This window comes from Capsicum annuum, chromosome 2 (assembly GCF_002878395.1).
Source record: "Capsicum annuum cultivar UCD-10X-F1 chromosome 2, UCD10Xv1.1, whole genome shotgun sequence".
In the NCBI taxonomy this organism is placed as follows: Eukaryota; Viridiplantae; Streptophyta; class Magnoliopsida; order Solanales; family Solanaceae; genus Capsicum; species Capsicum annuum.
Window position 1 is genome coordinate 123,357,876 of NC_061112.1, and position 9,353 is coordinate 123,367,228.

A 9,353-nucleotide genomic window follows, 5' to 3' on the forward strand; every position below is an offset into this window, starting at 1 on the left:
ATCCCTTTGCGCCAAGGCTCTTGTTCAAGAGCATAGGAATGACAACAAGGCAGGTTGGTTATATGAGGCGATGTTGATTTAGGGTTAAACGGTACGGTGCAGGTTAAAATGACTTTTTAAAAAATTGATGCACGGACATGACGAATTGCGGATTTAAACAAAACTAATTTAGAATTCTCCCTTCATGTTTACCCTCATCAAATATTACGTCTACCTTCTTTATTACTTATATTTTTTGGTAACAAAATTTTTATCCTATTTATCAACATTGTAAATAACTCATAATCTTGTTGATATTCCTTTTCTAACAATTTGATTTTCATTGGGTCTAGACCCCGAGTGGTGTTCACGAAATTGCATGTCATAGACCCAAATATGAGTGTCTTTAGATATGTGACCTCAAATAAGAATGTCTTTGAAGAATAATTTCTCTTACTTTTTAATATACTAAAAGTATCATTTTGCCCCTTTACACCTCAAATATATTTTTAAACTATTCATACTCATTTATCTCTCAAAATTTATTTTTTATTATTTTCACTTTTTAATTTTTCCTTTACTTTTATTATTCTACTTTTTGCACTCTTTTTTTTTCCTTTAAATTTATTATTGTGATTTTTATTATTTTCAATTTTTATTTTTTTCTTTAACTTTATTTTCATGTTTTAATTTATTTGTCTTAACCTTTATTTTTTTTTCTCTTTTTTTTCCAACCATTATCTATTTCTTCATTTTTTTTCTTTTTTAAATTTATTTGTCTTTAATCTTTATTTAGAGTTTTTATTATTTCTCTTTTTTTCCCAGAATTTTCCTCAGATATTCATTCTCGTTCATCTTTTTCCCTCATTTCTCAAATACCGTTTCTCTTGCTCCTCTGTCTCTTCATCCGGTTTCTCTCAAATTTTCAAACTTGATTAACAGAAAAAAAAAATGGATGTTGTTTCTGATGAAGAAATAGAGCGTCTCTCAGTGGATGTTGCTTCCGATTCTTCGGGACTTTTGCCTTCAAACTTAATTGACATCATTATTGATGTAAGTTTCTACTAAATTAAGTTTATCATTTACATGTAATTTATCTTTTTTTTGTGTGTGTGTGTTATTTTTTAATTGGGTGTTTGAATCTTTTTTTGTTGTTTACGTTTAAGGTTTTAGCTCATAATACAAAGTTGTTATATTTTTGAGAGTTATGTTTAGGGATTTGTCAGATTGGTGTTTGTATAGTTAAGAAGTTTTAATTTTGTTAGTTGTGTGTTACTAAGTGAATTTTGAATAACCCCACATTCTTGATTTCATGGAAATAATAAATCTTGATTGAAATTTAAAGTTTTATGTTACTAGAAAATTTTAGTATTTCGGTTGATTGACTATTTGAACTTTGTGCTATTGGGAAATCTCAGTAGCTTAGTTGGTTTACCTGAACTTTGTGCTAGCAGGAAACCTTAGCAGCTCAGTTGGTTGGTTGGCGAAACTTTCACCTTATTGGTGAGGGTTCGATTTCCCATCTTGTAATACCCTGTCGCTAATTGAACCAAAAAAGTTTTGTGCTACTAGATTTTAGATCTTTGATAATTTCTACTAGTACTACGTAATTTCTATTGTGTCAAGTTGGAAGTCTTGTAATAGGCTGTTGCAGTGTGGATATCTTTATCTTGCCTCTTAGATGATGGTTCGATTTCTTTTGATGAAATGCATATTTTTTTTTTCGATTTCCGCACTTGTGGGATTACACTGGATTTTTTATTGTTGTTGGAATGCAGATTGTTGTTTTGATTTGTTATCCAATCGCAGTTACTTTCGGTAGTTCAGTTTTTAATTAAAGACTTTATGAATTTCTATTAAAGTCAATCATTTGATAGAAAAGAGTTAATCGTTTCTACTTATTTAATCTTATGTATAAGTATTACATGTAATTATAGGGCATATTTAGTGCTCCTACTAGTTTTATACATAGTAATCATGAAATTAACAACAGGAGTACTATTCTTATTCAAATAAGCCCTATTAAGTACTATTCTTATTCTAACACAACCTATTTGTTAAATATAAAAAATCAAACCGTCAATAAAAGATAATGTCAACTTTACGAGTGCACCCTACTAAACGACCCATGAGTGTATAACTTTTTAAGGGAAAACTTGAATGAGGGATCTTAGACAAAGAAAAAGAATAATCTTGTAGCTCATGAAGTCAGACTCAAGGAATAGCATTTCCCATTCTTTCTCAGTTCCCTGCACACACACACATACCGACAAAAAGCAGCGTCATCAGTACATCAAAAAGGAGCTTCACTTCAGTCATGTCTGCTTCATCTTCATCTCTATTCAATACCATGTCAATGATAAGGACCTTCTCTTTTCTTCCTTCATTGTTATACGTGCTAGCTTCTCTGCATCTCTGTAGTATCTTCACACAATCTTCGTCGCTCCAATTATGCATAACTAGCTGCAAAAAGTCGTATTTTCTCAAACATCATAATCAGTGACCTGTAGCCTCTAATATACAAACTAGAAATACTCAGTGCTGCAATAGTTCATTAGAAAATTACACTATGTATACAAGATCAAAATCGTATTTTATTTCTATATAGTAGATGTTGAATCGCGTTAGCTTTTTCATGTGTTTACTTTTTCTATTTTGAATACCTTTAGCATGAAGCAAAATAAAACTTGGAAGGACATGTTAAGAATAAAAATTTTGTACATACCTTAAGCAAAATAGGATCAGCATGGGGAATAGACTGAAACATATCCCCTCCTACAAAGTTTAAATTTTCAGTCTGTGGTATGTTTGCAACAACATGTGGAAGATCAAGAACGGTGCATTTCATGTGGAATAGAGGTTGTTGTTGTGTTTATTTTCAAAATCTTGTTGTTTGCATGACGACTTTCCCATGTACATTAGTATTTGATCAAAAACACTATCATTGTTTAGTTTCTGAATAATTGTACTTCTGGATAGTGCTGCTGATGAGTTCTGAGGACTCTCAAGAGCCTTATGGTAATTCTTTTTCTTGAACACACGGCACACCACCCACCCTTCTTCCTGGTTACTTGATTCTGATGCCTGGATATTAATGAAACAATATAAGTCATATATATCGTCAGTAAACTATAATATAAGGTCGTCTTACTTATGTATGCACTATAGCAAACAGGTTACTGTCTTAGTTTCAAAGATGAAAAGGGCACACCATGCAAAATTTGTTTGCACAATCAGGACATTCTTTCTATACACATACATTATCGTGACATGATATGGATGCACATTAATGTTTAGGGAGGGTGCTTACATGGTATGAATGCTTAAATTCTTTCTATATCATGTGCTTACATTAATGTTGAGGGCTCAAACCAAACAATCAGACACCAACTTCACTTACCATACAATGCCTAAAATTGGGTCATCTAAATAGTCAAATAAAAGTTGTTATTATGCCCAAAATCTACCAACGCTAAAAATTTATCCCCCTAACCTCCAAAATCCAAGACATAAGCACAAATCATATCCTTCAAAACTTTACAAATTTGCTCTGAATGCCTATCAATCTGGGGATAAAAGTCGGTGCTAAAGTCAATTTAGGTACCCAACTCCTCCTGAAATGTCATCTAGAAGCTAGAAGTAAAATGAGAACCTCCATCTAAAATAATGGATGTGGGCACTCTGTGTAGGTGAACCACCTCTCAAATATAGATATGTGTCGATCTCTCTACAGTGTAAGAAATCTAAATATGAAAAAATAGGCAGATTTGGTGAATTGATCCATGATGATTCAATAGATATCAAAACCATGAGAATTTATTATTTTACTGTTAAATCATAATTCAATGTTGAGTTTGTAACTTACTTTAGAATCCTTTTTTTTTTTTTTGCATTTTTCATGCAGAGAGTGACATCTTCTATTAAGACTCGTCTTGATACTTCTTTAGATGGGATTATGAGCCGTATTATGGTAATTTTCACATTAGATTTTTTACTAAATAGAAACAACATCATTATATCAATAATTGTGTTGATTGTGTTGTTGACATTATTAATTTTTTTTATATAGTCTCTAGAATCCAAGTGTGATTCTATTGTAGAGCTTATTCAAGAATTACATAAACCATGTGACGAGCGAGGAGTGGGCATTGCGAATTTCAAGAGGGTGAATGAAATGCAGGAACAAGATGTGCCTATTCTTGAAGATGAAGTCAAGTTTGAAACTGGTTTTCAAATTTGTGCCAAACTTTAAAGCGGAGAAATTGATCTTTCAACACCTCCTGATGACTTGCTTTCTAGGAAAAGAAAGCGGTGTGAAGTATCAGATAAAGATTATAGTCCTAGTTTTACTCTAATAACTCCAACGCCACCCGATGTGTCTAGAATTTTGTACGGCTGAAGACGTGAAAAATTCTTAAGAGGACTTAAGTTTGTCTTTTATTTTTTTATGATGTTTAAAGATAGTCACTCAAGTTGTAATTGATGGTGTTTACTTTCAACTAATTTGCCACGGTTTCTGCTTATCCTTTTGTAAATTGTTGCATTATTTTTTCTTGTTTATTTTTCTTATTAGTTTACTACTTGCTCTTTCGACTTTTTAATATCAAATTTTGAATTTTGATCTTTTTTTACTTGTGAGTTAATTTTTGTCAAGTTATATAAAGGTCATGATATATTCTCTTTTTTGAGTTATCAACTTATGTTAGAGTATCTCATAAGTTAGACATAGTGAAATGGTGTAAATTGTTTCACATACATTAATTTTTTGAAAAATTTCTAAGATACATTTTTCCTCTAAGGAAAGAACTACATAAAATTCAACTAGTTAGACTTAGTGAAATAGTATAATTGTTGCCCTTGAAATGTTTGCTAATATTTTTAAGGACCTTGACCTATGTTTTGTCTATAAGGTAACCATTACTACATGTTATGTCTATGGGTCTCAACTTGTTCCTTTAAAACTCTTTGGCGAACTCTTCTCGACATGATTCATAGAGTATCTCATAAGTTAGACATTATAAAATTATGTAAATTATTGTCCATGAGGCATACGTTGATTTTTAAAAAGTCAACTCTTGCCCATGGGGCACAACTTGTTCTTTTGTGATTTGAAAATTTTGCCTCTAGGGTAAGAGTTATAGATCATTTGTCAAATCATTACAGACTTAAGGCAAAATCAATTCTTACCCATGGAGCACAACTTGTTCTTTTGTGATTTAAAATTTTTGCCTCTAGGGTAAGAGTTATAGATTTGTCAAATCATTACAGACTTAAGGCAAAGTCAATTCTTGCCTATGGGGCACAACTTATTCTTTTGTGATTTAAAAGTCTTTCCCCTACGGCAAGAGTTATAGATCATCTGTCAAATCATTACAAATTTAAGTATAAGTCAACTCTTGCCCATGGGGCATAACTTGTTCTTTTGTGGTTTGAAAGTCTTGCCTCTGGAGCAAGAGTTATAGATCATCTGCCAAAACATTACAGACTTAAGGCAAAGTCAACTCTTGTCCACGGGGCACAACTTGTTCTTTTGTGATTTAAAAGTATTGCCTCTAGGGCAAGAGTTATAGATCATTTGTCAAATCATTACAGACTTAAGGCAAAATCAACTCTTACCTATGGGGCACAACTTGTTCTTTTGTGATTTAAAAGTCTTGTCTCTAGGGCAAGAGTTATAGATCATTTGTCAAATCATTACAGACTTAAGGCAAAGTCAACTCTTGCCCATGAGGCACAACTTGTTCTTTGTGATTTAAAAGTCTTGCCTCTAGAGCAAGAGTTATAGATCATTTGTCAAATCATTACAGACTTAGGAGAAAGTCAACTCTTGCCCATGGGTACAAGTTGTTCTTTTGTGATTTAAAAATCTTGCCTCTAGGGCAAGAGTCATAGATCATCTACCAAATCATTACAAACTTAAGGCAAAGTCAACTCTTGCCCATGGGACATAACTTGTTCTTTTGTGGTTTGAAATTCTTGCCTCTGGAGCAAGAGTTATAGATCATCTGCCAAAACATTACAGACTTAATTAAGGCAAAGTCAACTCTTGTTCATAGGGCACAATTTTTATTTGGGTGGACTCTGTGTTAGACATTATAAAATTAGACATCGTAAGTTAGACATTATTAAATTATGTCGATACAAACTAATAATGTCTACTCTTACCCGCGTGGCATAACTTATTTTGTTGGGTTTAAGTTTTCCTCTTGCAGAACATTAGCTAATTTAATACAAATTAATAGTGTTAACGTTTACCCATGAGGCACAATTTACGATATATTATTTTATTGAAAATCAATTATTTTTTAAATGACATAATTTATTTGCACCAAGTTTAAGTTATTTGTACCAAAAAAAAAAAAAATACATTTACTCTCTGCACAAAGCTAAAGGCAAGACAAATTTCATCTCAAAGCTCGAAAGCTCGGATTAATATAGTATATTTTGTACCAAAAAAATAAAGTTAGAAATATTTGCAAAGCTTGAACTTTGAATTTATGATAAATTTCATAAAGCTACAAAAAAAATTTATTTCAAAGCTTGAACTTCGGATTTACGATAAATTTCTTAAAGTTACAAAAAAATTTCATCTCAAAGCTTGAGCTTCGAATTTACGACACATTTCACAAAACTACAAAAAAAAATTCATCTCAGAACTTGAGCTTCGGATTTATGACACATTTCATAAAGCTACAAAATATTTTTATTTGGGGTTAAAATTTGAAAGTCACCCTGATTTTGATCTATTTTTGAGATTCTCCCTTCACTATTTTCGTTCATTAGAAAGTTAATAAAATTCAGTGGTTCAGTTCATATTTCAAAACAACTACTTGGAGTCAGCTTCTGCCCATGCTTCACAAGCTTATCAGCTACACTATTGTGTTTCCTAGATTCATGCAACATCATTGGGCTCCCCAGACTGAGAAGACGATCCCTACAAGAGAGGGTTAAGTTATTGTTAGTTTGTGTGAGTGAATCCAAAGAGTTGATTACCTCTAGGGAATCCGTGACAATTTCCAGATAAGAGACCTGAACATTAGTAGCAATAATAAGGCCAAAGAATAGACTGGTGCGTTCGGCTTCTAGAGGTGAATGGACATTAATTCTAGTGCTCTAACCATTCACCTAAGATCCAAATGAGTCACGAAAGACCCCCCGGCACCCCCCAACCTTAGTTAAGTGATTATATGAACCATCAAAATTTAGTTTTAGGCCTTTATCAGGGGGATTTCAAGTTGTGTGAGGTTTTGGGCCTACATGAGGAGGATTTGTAGCCAGGAAGATGAATTTCACAGCTCGTGCAAATGGGGTTGAAAGAGGGATATTAATTTTTGAGTTATTGTAAAGGTTGTGGTTTCTAATAAGCCATATTTTCCACATATAAAAGGGGAAAACGTCTTTTCAGGCTATTAAATTATTTACTGGAGGTGCATGGATTTTGCTACACATTCGTAACCAGTCTACACGGTCAGAGGTCGCGATTGACAAGATATGTGGGAGAAGGTGCATTTGATTCCAAAACTTTTAAACGTTGGTACATTGAAGAAAGATATATTGCATGGTTTCAGGCGTATTGCATAGAGCTCAGTTAGATTAGGCGTATTTCAGACTGGTCAATACTTAACACAAAAAATGTTGTGAAACATACCAATGAGAAAGTATTTCTAGCACATTCAACATTAATCAACACTGCCCCATTATTTCATTGTAGCACTAATTCAAACAATCTTACAAAATTATTGAGTCTAATTTACAAACTAACAAATCTCCTGGAGAAAGAAATACATAATTTAGATCAACACTGATTACATGTCATTACACGTCGATTGAATGATGATCAATCTTTAAAGGAACTTTATTTTTCTATGTTCAGAAATCCTACAATATTAAAGACGGTGAAAATATTAAAATCATTTTCACACGTTGAAGTGAATTGGGGTTAGTCAAATGAAGATGTCTCTTCCTTAATCTCTAATGTTGAACCATTATCTGTTAAGCAACTGATCTTGTCAAGAAGAGACACAGAGAATAATAAGAACGACGCAAAAATCAAATGACTAACCAGAAATCTAATGTTACTGATACATGGCAAAATTGAGTGTTCATGACAGCTAAAAGTGGCAAAGATCAAAACTTTTTCAATAGATTAGACTACTGGAGTTTCGAAACAACAAAGAAACTAGGATATACTTACGAATTACCCCAATTGGAGTATCAAAAACATCATTATTATTGATTTGAATGTGGCTCGTTTCCAGGTAGAAGTCGCTGAAGGAGCAAAGCTCAAGTCCAACTGAATGACTATTGGTTTCTTAAAAAAATATATCCCTAATATAACCAACATACCGCATAATAAAATCTCACCATTGAATCTTGCTTCCTTGCAGCTAATGGCTACTTTTTGAAAAAATTCCTTGCTAGCATCTGTAATATAGCAGTAAAAAGCAATGAGCAGTTAACTTCTAATCAATGGGAATGGCAAAGTCAATAAGTTTACTATTGGTAGCTCATGAAATCAAATAGTTATACGGCAAAATTTATATTTTTTTGCAAATCGCTGTAAACTACAAAGGAATGTGAAATTTTCAGTATAACAGTCCGTATGAGCCACAGAGATATTAGACTAGTGAGAATTTACTGGTCTAATATGTCAACTCTTACTTATTCAAAGAAATTAGAAATAATTCTAGGAAAAAATTCTTCTCATAATGACTTTTACTTCAACATTACTAAACATCATCATAATTTGATGTTGTATAGCCATTACCTTTCGTTTTCTTTTCACTTTCAATCGTATTTCACCTTTATGTTTATGTTTAAAATATTCATCAAGGATCCCATTTGTTTTAATTCACGACATCTTCTAGCTTCCTCACGTTTTGACATTTTTTCTGCATCTTTATAGTAAAAAAGATAACATCAATCTGTGCAATAACTACCCTGGAGCATTCCTACCTCCCTCATATTTCCAAACCTATATTAAATCGCTCACTTAAAATCAAAATGAGTACTAACCGAATATTTCACTGCCTTTCTAGGGAAGGGGTTAAATGTTTAATCTCTTTTCTCCCCCTTATTGTTCTCAATATTCATGTGGACAAGCATATGTAATTTAAATAAAGCAACTCCAATAAGATATTCCAAGAAAACCTTTTTTCAGAGTCAGAATCCTCTCTTTTAGAATCCTTCAAGATCCAAAACAGCCTAATAAAGATCCATCCTATTGTTTCTCCTCATTCCTTGAGTAAATACAAAAAGCTAACTATTGCAAGAGAGTTCAACATTTTTTTCCCCTTCTTCACAAACAAATCAGTTTCTACTTCGATATACATGCATGTGTAGCATTATCATAACAAAACTAAATGCTAAAGCCA